Source organism: Rhinopithecus roxellana, chromosome 1 (genome assembly GCF_007565055.1).
Source record: "Rhinopithecus roxellana isolate Shanxi Qingling chromosome 1, ASM756505v1, whole genome shotgun sequence".
NCBI lineage: Eukaryota > Metazoa > Chordata > Mammalia > Primates > Cercopithecidae > Rhinopithecus > Rhinopithecus roxellana.
In genome coordinates, this window is record NC_044549.1 from 180,739,971 (window position 1) to 180,758,309 (window position 18,339).

General features: G+C 38.6%; 1 protein-coding gene across 1 annotated transcript in view; it reads left to right on the plus strand.

Annotated features, from left to right (window-relative positions):
- Positions 1-5,313: 5,313 nt before the first annotated feature.
- Positions 5,314-18,339, plus strand: part of DNAJC13 (DnaJ heat shock protein family (Hsp40) member C13) — a 120,121-nt gene continuing 107,095 nt past the window's right edge. The window contains exon 1 of the mRNA XM_010380216.2: positions 5,314-5,572. The gene's annotated coding sequence lies outside the window, so the exon portion shown is untranslated. The remainder of the gene's footprint in view (positions 5,573-18,339) is intronic.

An 18,339-nucleotide genomic window follows, 5' to 3' on the forward strand; every position in this document is an offset into this window, starting at 1 on the left:
GGTTCAAGTTATTCTCCTGCCTCAGCATTTCGAGTAGCTGGGGACTACAGGTGTGCACCACCAGGCCCGCCTAATTTTTGTATATTTAGTAAAGATGAGGTTTCACCATGTTGGCCAGGCTGATCTGCTTATCTGACATTCTGTATTATTAACATCTGGTTAGTCCTCTGATGATAAGAACTACAGCAAACTTGTTTCATTTAAAAACTCAAGGACAAGGATTACATAAACAAGCTGAAGACCCTGATATTATCTATAGTGTGTGCTCAGTAATGAACTGCTTTACATAAGTTATTATCTGTATTATCTGCATCTGGTTAGTCCTCTGATAAGAACTACAGCAAACCTGTTTCATTTAAAAACTCAAGGACAAGGATTACATAAACAAGCTGGAGACCCTGATACTAACTATAGTATGTGGTTAGTAATGAAGTGCTCTACATAAGTTATTTAACTCCTGAAAATGTCTCTCAAGGTAGGTATCAATATCCGAAGTTTACAGAAGAGGGAACTAAGACAAAGAGGATAACGAACTTGCCTGTGAGTTTTTAAAACTACATCATATTTCCTTCAAGTGCTGATGACTAAAAATGTCTGAATATAATAATTTCATAGCAGACTGGAAATCTTGTTCACTTCAAAACCCTTTATGGAAAAAACCACATAAGGCTCTTGAGTTTTCTCAAATCTGATAATACAAGAAGTATTTGAATTAATTAGTAAGAACACCTGAATTAGAAAACCCTCAGCAGTGTATACATCGTAAAAGAGCAGCTGTGGTTAAATTTAATAAGGAAAAAGAACACAGGCCTTTTTCTTAACCAGTTAAAATTTCAATAATAGTTTAAAATTGTTAGACCACAGAATAAGTATTTTCTTTTCCCTCCTTATCCATCTTTGAAAATATAATCAAATCTAGATAATTTCCTGTAATTAAATGAAAGCATGTGTTTGTTAATAAAATATTATAAATTCAAAATCCTTTAAATATGAACACAATTATACTATTTAAAAAGATATTTTCATTCCCATTAATAATAAAACTAGACTGCCTGAGGTAGGATTAAGTGAGCTGGGGAAGCCAGGCTATCATTTACAAAAAAAAAAAAAAAATTATGGAACATATATACATATGCAGATACATATGTATATATGTCAAGAAATTCTCATGTCATCATTTGTCATATGTTGTAAATAATTTCAAGTCTATACAATTACGGTAAAGTATAGAGAAACACAGAAAACCAAATACGTGTGGCCAGATAAATCTTGAGAAAAACCACTAAGGACAACCAACCAACCAATCACATAACAAATTAAAATGAAGTCCAGTAGAAGATTCTGTGGAGGCTTCAAGCTCACCAACTCAACTTAGGTGTTTTCTGACACTGTTTGCTTGCACAAGATTTTCTAATAGGAGTACTGTCCAAGAGAAATATAATGGGAGCCATATATTTAAGTTTACATTTACTAGTAGCTACATTTCTTAAAAGAAACAAGTGAAATTAATTTTAATAACATTTTATTTAACTGAATATACAGCCATAATATTATCATTTCCACATGTGATGAAGAGTCTTTGCTCAGGCAAATTTTAATCAGGCTTCTGAACCTTTCCTTAGGCCCCTCCATGTGCTTTCTTGAGAAGTCTAGTCTGCAAAAGAACCCAGCTAAGTCAGTTTAGCCAAAATTCCCTTGACAAATTCCCTTGATATGTGATCAGACTCCTCATCTTTCATCTTCCCCCATCTTTCATCACTCTGGCCTGTCTTTAGCAAGAATTCTGTTACATAGGTTTAGCCAGGATCCCCACTCACCCCCGATGTTTTCTCTAAGTAATTTTCCATCCACTGACCTCCACACACTGTTCCTTGGAGATAAACGCATACTTGCCCATGTTGTTTTCTGACTTGAGCCCAGTCTCCCTTACTGCAAGCCCCTGTTGCAGTGGCTCCTCTACCTATTGTGATGGTCATAAACTGAATAAAATCTTTTTTGTGGGGAGCAGGGGGTACAGGATCTTGCTCTGTTGCCCAGGCAGGAGTGCAGTGGCACAATTATAGCTCACTGTAACCTCAAACTCCTGGGCTCAAGAGATCCTCCCACCTCAGCCTCCTGAGTAACTAGCACTACAGGGGCATGCCCCATGCCCAGATAATTCTTTTATTTTATTTATTTATTTTTTTTGTAGCAATGAGGTACCACTACATTGCATAGGCTGGTCTCAAACTCCTGGTCTCAAGTGATCCTGCTGACTTGGCCTCCCAAAGCCTTGGGATTACAGGTGCGAGCCATCATGCTCAGCCTATTACCACGCTTTAACAAGTATCATTAAATAATACTTTTTTTTTTTTTTTTTTTTTTGAGCTGGAGTTTCACTCTTGTTGCCCAGGCTGAAGTGCAGTGGCATGATCTCCACTCACTGCAACCTCCGCCTCCCAGGTTCAAGTGATTCTCCTGCCTCAGCATCCCGAGTAGCTGGGACTACAGGTGTGCACCACCAGGCCCGCCTAATTTTTGTATATTTAGTAGAGACGGGGTTTCACCATGTTGGCCAGGCTGAACTCCTGACCTCAGGTGATCCACCTGTCTCGGCCTCCCAAAGTGCTGGGATTACAGGCGTGAGCCACTGTGCCTGGCCTAAATATTTTTTCTTTAACACATGTAATCAATATAAAAATTGCTAATGCAACATTTTACATTTTTTCATAATAATTTTAATTTTTATTCTGTGTTCAGTAGCCACATGGGGCTAGTGGCTACTGTACTGAAAACATAGTTCAAGCGTTGTTGAGTGGTATGAGTTCTTAAGGATTTATTTTGGATCTAAGCATTGATATAATTCGGAAGGTCAATTTAGCAGCAATAGGAATTAGATAAGCAAGTGTTTGACTTTCTTGTGGGCGCTCTAAAGTCTTAGATCACGCCAGCCTTGTATGCTAACTTTGGAGACTGATAAAGGCTATTGGTTGTCTAAAAGGCTGTGAAATGTATTTTTTTAAGAAGCTGTGAAATATTGTAAGTGTATATCACATGATTGTAAATTTGATACATCTGCACTATGAAAGTGTCAGAAAGGCTAGTGCAAACTTCAATTTTGAATAAAAAGATAAATCCAGAAAAAGAAGTGTGCATTTGTCACTCTTTTGAAAAAGAGTTGGGTGGGGAAAGGATCAAGCTGATGTAACCTAATAGGGAAAGAAAAGACAAGTCCTGCTCTCTCTGACTCTTGTATTTTGTTGTGGCATTTTAAGAAGGATCCAATTGTACGGATCCAATTAAAAGCAACCAGTAGTTGTGAAAAGGCTTGAAACTACATCTTGTGAACAATGGCTCAAAGTACTTTGAATATGGTTTCTTAAAATGGGTATCTGTAGCAGGGGTAGTTAGAAGGATATGCATGGGAGACGGAGTGGGAAAAGGTGATGAGCTGTACTGGTAAATCCCTAAATGAATGTCACATACAAGAGGAAAAGAGCAAGAAACAAAGACAACTACTCATAGAAGAGAGCGCAAGTTGGCTGAATACAAGCAAAGTGGCTTATAAAAATGCAATGGAAAAAGATGTCTTGTGAGGCAGACAATTTTCCACTACAGAGGATGGGGACAGTTCATGATGCCTAAGGCTCCCCTCAACAGTGAGAACTGATTTTATTGGTCTCAAATATTGGAAAGGCAGTGTGGAGGTTTAATAGTTCACTGGCCTTGATGTTACAGGCAGGCCCTGTATCTTAATCTTGGCTCAACCTTTAGGAGTTAGGTCACCTTTATCAAGTCTCCCGGATTCTCTGTGTCTGCTGCTTCTATAAAATCAAAATAATATACCCCACATTTACTTCTGGGATTATTGCAAGGCTTTGTAACCACATAAATGCGTGTCTGTTTCCATGGGATAAGCCAATAAGGCCCCTTAACATAGCCCTCCTGCTTCTTTTTCCTTCTCCTCCCTTCCTACTCTATTTCGGGTTCTGTCTTCCCACACCCAGCTATTCCTGGTACCTTCCCTTACATGCACCTTATCTTACTGCTGCATTACAGAAAAGTCTAAGGAAAAATACAAATAGTCTTTTTCCACCCTAAGGTAGCGCAAAGGGTTAATAGAGTCAAGAGGTAAATTCTGTAAAAACCATTTTTCCACATTTTTTCATCCTGCAATCGCTATCTATAAAATGAGCCAACTGCTGAAGTGGAAGCCAAGAAATCACAATTTCAGGACTGCCACGAAGAATGAGTATTAAACTCCTTATCAGAGACCTTTAACACTTATGCAATGATGTATCCATGCAGGTCACCCTACACTGCCTCTACTTTAAAGTCTGCAGCAGAATAACTATTTTTTTTTTTAATCACTAATTTTTGAACTGTGGTCTTTACGGCTCAGATCTGGGAGTGGACATAGACCTTTCTTATTTAAACCATTGCCCATAGATAACACATAATTTCTAGGTGAATCCTTTAGTCCCAATATCTCCTCTTTTCACTACCCTGATCCCCTTCAGGGGAGGTTCAGGAAGATGGTTATTTAGAGGGCACAGGTTCTGGGTTCAAATTACTTGGGTGCAAACATCAAATCCACTACTCTGAGGCTGGGTCTCAATTTATCTGCAAAACGAGGATGATTCCTATTTCAGAGAGCTGAAGATTAAGTAGCTTTAAAGTAAACTTCTAAACACTTGATCCGGACACAATAAATGGGGCTACCAGAACTATCTTTCCAGCATTCCCACCTGCAAGTGCCTTAGGCGTCTTTGAAAGTTTCGTCTCCAAGACCTTTCAGAGCATTCAGAACTTTAAACCCGGCTCTGCTGTAGGTCCGGGGGTCTCAACAGTAAATGAACCTGCTGGCTCCCAATCCAGCCAAACCAGAAGACAGACTGAGGCTTCAGACTGCCTCGCGGATGCTCCATGGCACTTGACGGCAAGAGCTAAAAAGAGGTGATTTAAAACACGATTTCCTCGGGCTTAAAGCTTAAGTACTGGTTTGCGACCGTACTCTCCGCAGGACACAAACTGCCGGTCGCGGCCCCAAGGCGCACGCCGGGGGGCGTGGTTATGGGCACGCGCGCGCACCCAGGGGCGTGTCCTTTTCAGCACCCACCGAGGCGCCGGCCCCCTCACGCGCTGCGTGGAATCCAGATCCCACGGTCGGCGTCGTTACTCTGCGCATGTGTAACTGCTAGGGGGCTGGCCAGCGGAACGCAAAATTTTAGGGAAAGAACGATCGGGACGGGGAGGGCGGGGCCGAAGGCGGAAGGGTTGAAATCAGCTGACTGGGTCTCGTGACAGCCTGGGCGGCGGAGACGCAGGCGTATTAGAGCGCGGTCGCTCAAAGCCTGAGCGAAGATGGCGGCCTCCAGAGTGAAACTCTGAGAGGCAGAGGGAGGAGGCGGAGGGGGCGGGGAGGCAGCGCCGCGGCGGCACCAGGAACCCGCGGCAGCGGAGCTACAGGGCCCCGGCGGGGGAAAGGGGAAGTGGTGAGGGTGAGGAGGCCGGAGGGCGCCTCATCCCACTCTGGAAGCTGAGCCGGCGGCGGGAGGAGCTAGAGCTGGAGCCTCTCCAGCCTCCCGCGAAGGTAAAGCCAACTCCGGACACTGGACTCGGGGGCTCTGCCTTACTCCCTCCCCACGCCGTGGGGACTTTGTGAGGCTCAGGGCAGGGAAAACTGGGTGGTCTTGGCTGCCGCAGCCTGCAGCTGCTAACAGCTTACCCTTCCCCCAGGCTGCTGGTCTGGTTCTTTCCGTTGGACCCCCCCCCTCCCCCGGCTTTGAGTGACATTAGCTTAGGGCGCTGCCCTGTCCAGCCCCACCCCTCTTTTTGCCTGGTTTTCTTGTTTTTTTACCTAGTACGCTCCTCCACTCGCCTTAACAGATCTTTACCCCACACGCTCTTCATTCCCTTGTGGGCCCCGCCCTCGGGATTCCCTTCCAGTCTCCTAGGCTGAGCACCCTTCCTGCTGGATGCCGGCAGCTCTTGTTTCCTTGGGTCGGCGACCCTCCTTCCGCACAATTCCTGCAGACTGACTTTCTTTGCTTTGTTTCGTTTTGTTAGGAAATGAGCATCCGCGTCGTCTCTCCTCCAGTACTTTTTCCAAAATCATTTTCTCCCCCAAGCCTTTTCCTTCCTGCAAGGTAGCTTATTCACTTGGCCTTTCCTCCGCTGCTGTGATTTTACCTTTGAATGTGGCCTTTGGAGTGGGTGAAGTAGGACTTAGAGGCTCAGTGAAGTGGCTGTGCATCGCTTATTTGATACTTAACTATGCTTAAGAGTGCCTTCCCTTACATTTTCTCCGTTTGTAGAGTGTTCCGTTAACCACTTTTGTCTTGAGATGGTTTCCTGTGTCCGTTGCTTAGGGGGGGAAAAAAGTAAAGATTTCACCCTCATGTGGCGGTGGTCCACCAAAGTAATTATTTCTCGTTTTCTCTCTGCTTTTCCCTTTTACTTGATTCTGGTTTCCCTCAAAAGGGATGCTGTTGCGTCCTCTATGAAGGGCTTTATAGTGTACAGTTATGTTGAGCCTTTTGTAATATAGTGTCTCAGGGAAAAAGTAGAAGTTCAGGACCTGCCCCCAGTAATTCTTACTATATTTTCTTAGTTTATGGACTTGATATGTTTCTAGGTTTGAAAGTACTGCCTGCGGGGAAAATTACTCACAGTGGTCAGGTTTTGTAATATATTACCAGTACTCTGAGTTTATGGGAGTGTGAAACAGAATTTGCCTTAAAAAAATTTATAGAAACCACTTGTCAGAAATTCGGTATCCTGAACACAATTCTTTGTTTTTTGGAAAATGCTGTATTGACTTATTATATAACGTAAAACCTTGTTCACATTTTGTGTGATGTGAAACGCTTTTTAAGCTACTATATCTCAAACTTGGCTTGTGCTATTAATATCACAATGCATTCAGGCAACACACGTCCTTATGTAGAAATTATTACATTATACTCAGTTTGTTTGAAAACAGGAAGTAGAACATATTAAGGGAGGAAAAGAGGAGTCAGGATTATTAAGAAATAAGAATGTAAAGAACCTTAGAGTTCAGTTCATGGAAAATTCAGCGTTTGTATTCCAAGAGGCAATGAATATCCTCTTTTTCTAAAGTGGTAGTAATAAATAGCCTAAAATATATTAATGTCATATATTGTTAACAAGCTTAGTTGTAAACAAAATACTTAAGCTAAAAGATAAAATAGTATTAATAAATGAATGAATTATTTGGTGTAATTTAACTTTATCCACAAATAAATAGAAGATGGTTGCCTTGCCCAGGTGGACTGTAACAATACTGGCTTTATTAAAGTTGTTAAAAGGTTGATAGTGGAGTCTGGTTCTCAATAGTTACTAAATTAGGGTTGAAATTGAAAAGATGTGTTTTAACTAATTTGGCCTCATTCCTCGACCAGTTCTATTTACACAGGTGAATTTGAGGTTTCTGCTACACATACCTTTCCCCTGCTTCTGATTGAGGTACTTTGAATTAGTAAATTGAAACAAGACTGTGCAGATAAACTGCAGCACAAATTTGGTTGCTACAAATAGGTTTTGGCCTAAATGTTCACTGTAATGTTTGGTAGTAAAGGGGAGTTATTAATATTTTGAAAGAGTTCCTTGAGTCAGTGTTTCTCAACTTTATTAGACCCAATAAAATCTCCCTTTTTATACAAAATAATTAGTAACACCTTTGCTACCTTTAGTTTGTAAGTAGTGTAACCACCTCTGGCTTTGGCCCTGAGACAAAAAAAAAAAAAAAAGCTTTGCTCTCACTTCTGCAACAAAAAAAGACCTACACTACAAATTCATGACTTTATTGAAATCTGTTAAAGAGCTGAGTCCACAGAGCAAAACCACTGGCTGAAAATTTGAGAGACAGTGCTTACAGAGAGTAGATGTCAATTTCTATTTGCCTTCAGACACAACTGGACAAAAAGCATGATGAAGGCTTGAATGCATAATCTTGCAAACTTATCCACAAACCTCCCTGGGTCTACTAGAAAAGATTGGAAAGAACCCTGGGTGTGTCTGTTGTGCAGTTTGAGAGGGAGGGGAACAGCAACAGAACTTTTTAAGAGGGTCAAGAAACTGCTGTGATTCTTCCCATCTCTGCCTCTTCTGTGAAAAAAAGCTTTAATCTGTGAGGAGAAGGGCATCTCTCTTGGCCCCATTGGTGAACATTCAGGGTGTAGACAAGAAGTGGGAGAGAATCTTATGCCTGGAAGAGGGGACCTGAGCCCAAAACTGGGGCTGGGGGTGGTCAGCAGAACCAAGAATGCTACCCTCCTGAGATTCAGGAACACAGTGTTTGACTTAGCCTGAACCTTAATCAGAACATCACATCAGACTGTATCCCCCAACCCCACCCCCTGCCACCAAGCTAAGGAGCTTTCAATAACTAGCAACCACAAAATACTACTAGGAAAGAAACAAGATTATGCAAAGAGGCACAACACAAAGAATCAAACAGGCATTGCTCTAGTAACCATTGCCCACCAGAGACACAAACTGTTCTGCAGATACGTGAAGCCTGTAATACACTGAGGATAACTATGGCAATAACAGATCATAAACTAAGTCCAACTCCTAACCGGATTAACACAAACCATTCACCAAAGGCTTCACAAAGAGCAGGCGTGCTCATTTCTAGTCATAAAAATTACCTCAATCTCTACTCTCCTACACAACATGTCCAGCTTTTAACTAAAAATTATGAGACCCATGAAAAAGCAAAAACTCCCAAGAGAAAGAAGTCATGATACATTTTTTAAAAAGATAGGATCTTAAAAACAAGAGTACTGTTTTGTAAAAGTTAAATACTATAATAATTATGGCATTTTGCCTTGAAAAAGTTTGCTTGAGGCAGTGAGCATTGGATGGAGTTGCAGTTTGTGAATTACTGTGAAGTAGTAGAAGGAAAAAAGTTATAAGATGGAGTGGAAAATTAGTAATATATATGTGAATGCATGTGGTTCATTGACCACCTGAAGTGTGTGTATGTGTATTTTGTGAATTCCTACATGGCTCAGTTCAGTTGGGTACAATTTTCTGCGTTCACTTAGTGTTGGGACAAGAATCACTATAAGCAAATGGGAAATTTGCATCATGCTCAAATTGTTCAGTAATACACTAATCCTGTTAAATTCACATGATCAGAAAAGCATTATAGCAGAATTGATTATATGCATTTCATTATGTAAATAGTTAAGTATAATTATACCAAAATACACAAAGGACGTGTCAGAGGCTTGTACCTTTACATGGAATCATTTTGAGATTTTTTTTTTTTTTTTTTTTTTTGAGACAATCTCACTCTGTCACCCAGGCTGGAGTGCGGTGGTGCCATCTCGGCTCACTGCAACCTCTGTCTCCTGGGTTCAAGCGATTCTCCTGCCTCAGCCTGAGTGGCTGGGACTACAAGTGCTTGCCACCACACCCGGATGGTTTTTTTGGGTGTTTTTTTAATGTGTGTATTTTTAGTAGAGACAGGGTTTCACCATGTTGCCAGGGTGGTCTTGAACTCCTGACCTCAAGTGATCTGCCTGCCCAGGCCTCCCAAAGTGCTGGGATTATAAGCGTGAGCTACCATGCCCAGCCCATTTTGAGTTTTGACAAATGTTGATGGCTACAGATTTGTCACATTGGTGACTCAGATAACACAATTGGGATTATTAGCATTGTCAGAAAAGAACAGGGTTAATAAAGTATAATCTCTTAATTTACATTGTAGTTACATTCCTGAAAAAAATCTCTGTATATTAAACCCTGCAAAATGTACTTGGTGAGTTATATATAAAACAGAATTAGATTCTGGGTTTCATTCATTATAAATAGGTTTTTGCCTACATGACTAACCATTTGGACTTTTGGACTTTCTTTTTTCTTTTTTTTTTTTTTTTTTTGAGACCTCATTCTTTTGCCCAGGCTGGAGCGCAGTGACACGATCATAGCTCACTGTAGCCTCAATCTCCTGGGCTCAAGCGATCCTCTCACCTTAGCCCTCCTTAGTATCTCAAGCCATAGGCATGCCATGCCCAGCTAATTTTCTTTTTAATTTTTAGTAGAGACGAGGTCTCACTGTGTTGCCCAGGCTGGTCTTGGAACTCCTGAGCTCAAGCAATCCTCACACCTCAGCCTCTCAGAGTGCTGGGATTACAGGTGTGTGCTACCACACCTGGCTCACTTGGACACTTGAAAGTCTTATGGTGCAGACAGTACTTATCTTTGGAACTGTAATATATGTCGAGTATATAGTCTTATCCACTAAATGCTAGTAGTGCTGCAGTCATAGTGCCTCAGATGGGATGGCATCCTACCCCAACCACTACTTTAGTTCAAAATTTAATCAGTGGTTTTCAACATATTATTTCTGTTTCAGCAGTGTTCACATGCTCAGCACATGCCAACTTATAACACTTCTTGTTATGTGCAGTGATTCTTAATCATAGGAACTCCTTTGAGAGTAATGAGTTAGATTTCTTTGTAAGAAATAGCTTAAGCCAATATGGTTATGATGATCTTTGCTAATTTAAGTTAGTTACCTGTGCAAAGGTACATTTAGGTGTGGTTCAGTCAATAAAACCATATAACTTGCTAGTAATTCTTTTCAGATGCTCTTTATTCAACAGTCTATGTATGTGAGTTTTACTTGTACTTTAATGGACTACTTGTGAAGAAGAGTGAGCTTTAAAGTCAGTGGAATTTTACAGTTTAAGCACTCAAGTTGCCCTTAGAAGAACACTGCCTATTCACATATTTAGCACATGCCCAGTGGTGATATCTCTTTGCAATTGATTAGTAAGAGTTTGATATTTTGATTATCAGATAGAAAACGAAACCCCTAAAGCAATCCAAAATAATTATTTTAGCTGGGTGCACAATAATCACACCTGTAATCCCAGCACTTGGAAGGCTGAGGCGGGAGGATCACTTGAGGCCAGGAGTTCAAACCTAGCCTGAGCAACCCTGTCTCATCAAAAAATAACTAGCTGGGTTTGGTGACGTGTGCTCGGGAGGCTGAGGCTGGAGGATTGCTTGAACCCAGGAGTTCGAGATTACAGGGAGCTATGATTGTGCTGTTGCACTTCAGCCTGGGTGACAAAGGAATACCCTATCCCTTAAAAAATTATTTCGATGCTTTGATTTTTGCCAGCTCTAGTTGCTACAACTTAATGGAAGGATTGATAAGGTTATGATTGGAGGAGACGTTCTCTAATATTTCATGTATTCTATAATACATTTAAATGCTTATATATGGTGTTCTGACTTTTACTGTATTCCTTAGTCATCTAAGGCTATGGGGTTTCTCTCCTCAAACTTCTAGTCAAGCTACATAATATATTTTGAATGTTTATCAAATCTTAGAGCAGATAAGCCATTTTCCCCCCAAACCTTAGAGCTAATGGGCTTAATTTTAAAAGTGAAACTTTGCTTTTTTAAGATAATTTGGTAGTGTTCTGTAAACTGTAAAGCACTACAGAAGAGGTAGGAGTAATAGGGATATTTCAAAACTGAGCTAGAAATGTATGTTATTGCTATTTTGTATTGAGTGAAGGGGAAAATGTTGCAAATTAAACTTTGGTCTTTTAATAGTATAAAGAGAACAGTGTTTGGGTTTTCAGGATGCTTTCTGTAAAACTGTCTTCAAGTTGTATTTGTTAAAAGCTCAGGAAATTTAGTCCTGCTTTATGCATTTAATGTAATGATAGGAAAAACAGCAACAAGTTAAAATATGGCTGCTAAAAATTTATTTTGCCCATTTTAGGGCCTGTTTACCGTAGTAGAGCATGATTATTAAATGCCTGTTGATAAGCTGAAGAGCTTATAGAAATAGTATACTTTGTTCTTGCATAAGCCAGGTTATGCTTCAAAGATAAAACGAAATAGAAATTAGGTCTAGAAAGTTACAATAATATGTATAAACTAAAATTAGGTAAATGATCAATAGCAATGATTTCAAAGCATTGCTTAAGTGAACATGTTTCTGGAAAAAAGGTTTCAGGTGAGTATTGTAAGGCATTTTTAAGCTTTGGAAAGGGAAGGCTCATAGTAATACATCTTTCACAGAACATTTGACTTTTTTTTAAACAACAGATAAAGTTCTGTTTTGTCAGAAATACAAATTATTCCTCTCAGGTGAAATGAGCATACATGGGATAGAAATAGAAGAGATAAGTCTCTTTTTCAATACTTAATTTATGTTGTTGAGCAGTAAACAAAATTAACTGCTATGGTATGTATGCTTGTCCCCTCCTCCCATTAAGTGTTTCTTCAGACTTAGGGGTTGCTTTTGAATTTTTCCTGTCCTGTATTTCATGAATATATACCCAGATTGTAATTGAAAGGAATCAAGTTTTTAAAAAGAATGGGGGAGATCTCAGATTATTTCAGCTATCTAATGGTAGTGAAACTAGTTAAAAGTTGATTTTGATGTGGCAGACAGTGCAAACACTTCACTTTAAAATATCTGGGCAATTATTTGAAGATATGATTATCAGATGAAATTTTATATTACCACTGGCTTTCTTATTCTTTAACAACATCTATCTTTGGAGGTATCGGGTTCTTCAGTAAGTTAAGGAAGGCTAAGATGGTAGCTGCTAAAATCTTAATTTGTGATAGATTTATGGTTTAAGATTCCTGTTGGTATCATACATATTACGCATATTGATTTGTTCATTTAGAAGAAAATGCTTTTACCTGTACTTGAGTCACATGTTAAAATGAAGCTAAAATTTAAAAAGGGTTAAAGTTCATATGGCAGTTTCCCCCATATACAGTACGTTCTATCTAAACAGTTTAGTGGTAGCTATTTAATGTGGGTAAAAATTAACCTTCTGTTAGCCTTTTATATTTTTTGCCATTTGTTTGAAACCAAACTAATCTAGTGCTGTGATTTACTCAGATTTTGAATCCAGTTACAAACAAAACTAGATCCTCAAGAAGCCAATATAAAGTACTCTCTGATTAGTTATCACACTCATTGGTTATTTTTTCAAAGGGTTAGTCTTTCCATGGTTCTCCTTACTACCCCTCCCTTTTTGGTAAGATACAGCTGTAGGAAGTATTAGGTTCATAAATTAGTTCCTATGATGTGAATGTCTACTACATTTTAAGTGTGGTTTTGGAATGTAGCATTGTTTCTATTGTAGGAGAGTTTGATCACAAAAGGCAAACTCCACAATTTTCACACAACATATTGTAAACATTTTCACCTACAGCTGGGTTGAAAGAACTTTACATTAGATACCCACATGCCCACCTCCAAGGTTTTTACGTTAACATTTTACTGTACTTGCTTTATCATAGATCTGTCCATCTTTCCCTCAATCCATCTTATTTTTTTTATGCACTTCAAGACAAATTCACATTTTTAATTAATTACTTGAGGGCAGAGCTAATGATGAAAGTAAGTTCTGTTCTTGCATTTTCAGACTCAAAATGGGAAAATTGATAGCTTACCTGTTCTCTGCAAGTTGTCATATTTGTGTCATATTTGTGTTACTTCCAGTTGATCATGCTAAATACATGCTTTAAACAGGTGACTAGCCTTGATTAATGCCAATTCCTTCTTTCACTAGTGTGTTTTTTCTAAGTGTATTTATTCATCCCTAGTTAAATGAGTGTTCCGTTTGCGTTTTTGCTTAACACAAGCCATGTGTATATACTTAATTTTGCTGTGTGTAAATTCTTTTGCTTATAGCTTGACCATAATCTGCTTGAGTGTCTGTGGTGTTGAGTCCCTTCATCCTGCTTTTGTTCTTAGTGTCAATTTGATGTAGGCTTCTGCTCACTGGAGTCCCAAGCCCTGTGGTTTTCTGTCAAAATTATGTATCTTCTAAAAGATCATTCTCATTTTAACCATAAATGATCTTACATAGTCTGCCAGTATTACTGCCAGTAATACATTAGAGAATGCAAGAATATTGTGTTGTTCGAAAGCATGACACAGTAGTATTCATTGAGAGAGGTAAGTCTAGCCAAAGTGCCTGTGTTGCCCTGAATTTGACTTTTTAACCCATAGGACAGTTCTGTAAAAAAAACAAACAGAAGTTTCTTTGGTGGTATAATATTAGGATATAGCATGAAAACAAGTGAAGCTTACTTGCAAAAATTGGAGATGCTTTCAATGTAATTTAATTACAAAAGGCATATAAATTTGATTTTTCCTCATCAGAAAGAATCATGGGTCTTTGAGAACTTGAAACATGGAACACAATTGCAGGAATGAAGGAGATGAAATTTAAGTGACGTTAGTTTGAGCAGATAAATTCTTGCTATTTCGAATAGTCGCTAAACAACTGGCAGAATGGCAAATGCTAATGATACAGCTGCTACCAAAATCTCATTCAAGATCCCATTTAACTGTTTACATTTTTTAGTTGGACAGTTTATGGTTGTTTATAGCATGTGCTTATACATGACTTAACTGATATTACCTGCTTGATACTTCAGCTTCTGATACTAGAAATTCTACAGATTTTTTTTCATCATAAATGTTGGAAATTAATGGTTGCTTAAAAGTTTTGGCCTGTAAGTGATGATTTTTTTGAATCACTTTTAGAGCTTATTAAATGTACAGAGGAAATATTGACTGGAGATTAAATTTATGAGTTCTTTTTTCTTGAAAGTTTCTCAAGCCATAGTTAATTTGTAGCCATCAAACATAAATTTAAAAATACGAGGTTGGATACATGTAAGGAAACAATTCTAACAATTGAAATTTCAAATACCTAAGTGGGGAATATTAAAAATGTAGTAAATAAGATTGACTTATAATAGTATTTTGTAGGAGTATAGTTGAAATAAAGAGAAGCTTAAGTGTTGGGTTATAGTTGACAAGATGATTTTTAAAAATTTCATCTATCCTGATTATCTTGGTCTTTATACATATATACGTGTGTGTATATATGTATGTGTGTGTTTGTGTGTGTGTGTGTGTATATATATATATATATATATTTTTTTTTTTTGAGACAAGGTCTCACTCTGTTACCCAGTTTGGAGTGCAGCCCCCCAAGTAGCTGGGACTACAGGCGTGTGCCATGACACCCAGCTAATTTTTTGTATTTTTAGTGGAGACAGGGTTTTGCTACATTGCCCAGGCTGGTCTTGAACTCCGAGACTCAAGCGATCTGTCTGTATTGGCCTGCCAAAGTGCTGGGACTACAGGCGTGAGCCAGTGCACCCAGCAATATTTTTTTCTTTTTAAAAACATTTTATGGGAAACATAACTTGTAGCAATAAATAATAATGACAGTAACAATAATAAATGCCACCCTCATGTACATCATTAAGAAATATATATTGTTATAGTTAATTTCGAATGGTTAAGTAAAACTGAATGCTGATTAAATCAATGAACACTGTACTTTTGAAGGTGGAAATTCTAGGTGATATATATTGCATACTAGAAGGATGGAAATTAATAAAAGATTGAGAGAAAATCGAGTTATTTAATAGAATTTCCCCCCAAAATGCCGTATTAGGTACAAGAGCTGATAAGTTCTTGAAAATAAGATATAATAGAAATACTCAAAATAACTTCTTTTTTTGGGTTGTCTCATTTAGTCCTCACCATAGCCCTTCGGGACAGTTATTATTCCTATTTTATAGATGTACTGTAAATCAGGTAAGTTCAGAGACTTTTGTTCAAAGTTACACAGCCAGTAAATGGCAATTATAAAAATTCTCCAGCCTTACCTTGGTAATAAATAAATTATTAAAATCACTTTAATGGAATGTTAATGTAGCTTGTTGTGTCAGTCCCTCGTTAAAGTATAGCATGTAGAATGGCAGCTCTGTAATCAGTGCCCTAGGGAGGTATTCCAGGGTCTTCCCAGATTGAATGATACTTGACTGCTGTACTTGGAGGACCTCTAGACTTGTCTTCACTCATTTGCCAGTCATTATCTTGAAATTATTCTACCTCTCACTTTGAATGATACATAGTTGGTACATATTTCTGATCTTTATGCATTGCCATTACCCTCATTAGTGAGTTGTCTGTGTGTCTAAAAGTATCTTCATGGTCTAAAAGAGTTAATGCAGTTTCCAGACCACTTGCCATTCATTGGATGAAATGACTTTATCAAAGAGTAGTTAAAATTTTACTAAGAATGTAAAATAGATTTACCTGAAAATGTGGATAGGCTAATATTACACTGCTGGGAAATAGATCTCAGCCTCAGATCTCATTTATCTGGTTATCTTTTTGTTCATATAAAATTTATATTTAAATAGAGATGGGGGTCTTGCCATGTTGCCCAGGCTGGTCTCAAACTCCTGGACTCAAGTGATCCTCCCACTGTGGCCTCCCAAAGTGCAGGATTACAGGCATGAGCCACTGTGCCTGGCCAATCTGGTTATTTTAAAAGCTCGATGTTGGTTAGAATAATTGAACTCTCTTTAAAGAGTATCCTGAGATCATATATTGGTAGCAAATTTTTGTCATTGTATGTTTGTTTTGAACACTTTGTTTAAAAAATGTCCCCACCCCCCCAGACGGAGTCCTGCTCTGTCAGCCCAGCTGGAATGCAATGGCGCCATCTCGGCTCACTGCAACCTCTGCCTCCTGGATTCAAACAATTCTCCTGCCTCAGCCTCCCAAGTAGCTGGGATTACAGGCGTTCTCCACCATGCCTGGCTAATTTTTGTATTTTTAGTAGAGATGGGTTTCACCATGTTAGCCAGGCTGGTCTCGAACTCCTGACCTTGTAATCTGCCCACCTAGGCCTCCCAAAGTGTCAGGATTACAGGCATGAGCTACCACACCCAGCCAAAAAATGTTTTTTAAGCTTATACAAAGATGGAAATATTTTGGAAGTTTATTTATAGATGATAGAATATTTCAGCTTTGGAGACTTTATTTCTTTTGTCCTATGTTGAATATGATAATTTGTTTTACTGTTTAAAATTGTAGATTTCAAAGTTATTTCTAACAAGTGTCCAGTCATCTGTCCAGATGAAGATAATAACTGAAACTAGTTCTGAATTATTCCAGGAATTTGCTGTCAAATGATACATCTGTAATTACATGGTCAGGGTGAATTTTTTTTTTTTTTTTAATTGAGGGAAGGTATTAAAATTTAGGTTAAGAACCTAGGGTGTGGAAACTGAGCAGATTGGTCCAAAGTCTGGCCCAATCGCTTACTAGCTGTGTTACATTAGAAAAGTGATTTAATTTATGTATCAGTTTTCTTGTCAATAAAATGAGAGTCATACCTGTACTGAAGTGTTGTTATGGGGACAAAAGGAAATAAATGCATGGTAAATGCATAGCCTGATGACTAACGTGATGAGTATTCAACACAAGTTGTTTAATAATTTCAGGACACGTCATAAATTTTCAGTTAAGAGTCACCTTGCCTCCCCAACTTTATTAAAGGCAGTCTTTAATGGAGTTTTAAAATGGAAAAGCATTATCCTGATCTCCATTTTGAGGTTAGGCAGACGGTAATATAGCATTGAATTATTCCACTATTTCTGGGGTTGACTTGGTTACTTAGTGGGGTATCTCTTCTCTCCCTTAGCTCTCAGATATACCCCTACTTAAATATAACGTAGTTGAAGGCAAGCTTTTCAAATAGAGGAGCAATTTTCTTCCATAAAGAGCCCATTTTACTAGCCTTTCATGGGATGCAGAGTAAAACATCACTTGTTGCTTTCTTAGATATTAGAGACAGAAGATTAGGTGTGCAAATATTGGACACAGGAACTTGTACTGATGATATGAACTTCCAGAGAATTGAAGTACTACTTCTTTCCTCCTACACTAGTTTTCTGTCAGCATTCTAATCTGCATTAGGAATACAATATTTATTCTAATAGTTCAGGTCGTTGGTAGTTTACATTTATCTTAATGTGTTATATCTTCTCACGCTCCTTTTATCTGTCCCAATCTAAGGACTCTCTGGAGTCTGGTGCTTTCATCACCTCCTGGTTTATAGACCTTCAAAAGCCTTCTTGATGTAAAGTTGTTTAATTCATCTCCCGAAAGGTCTGTTGGAGTTATATACCTCCAAATCAGTGATACCTATGAGGTCATTCTTGAGGTGTTTTTTAAAAAAATTATTTAAAATTTTTTAGTTAAAAGTTCTTACATTTCTTTTGTTATTGTGAGATGATTTTGTTCTTTTTCCCCCCTATGGGTTTATTAGGGATCTTTATTCCTTCTGGGTCATGACCTGTGTTTTTTATGGTTGTCATTTAAAAATCTTTTTCTCTGCCTTTCATTTTAACTTTTAGATCCTTAATTTTATCAACTAGTCTCCACTCAACACATTTTCTTGTTTCTCAGTTTTCCCAAGATAGGCCCTTGGTACAGAGTCAGTTTTTCCAATATCTTAA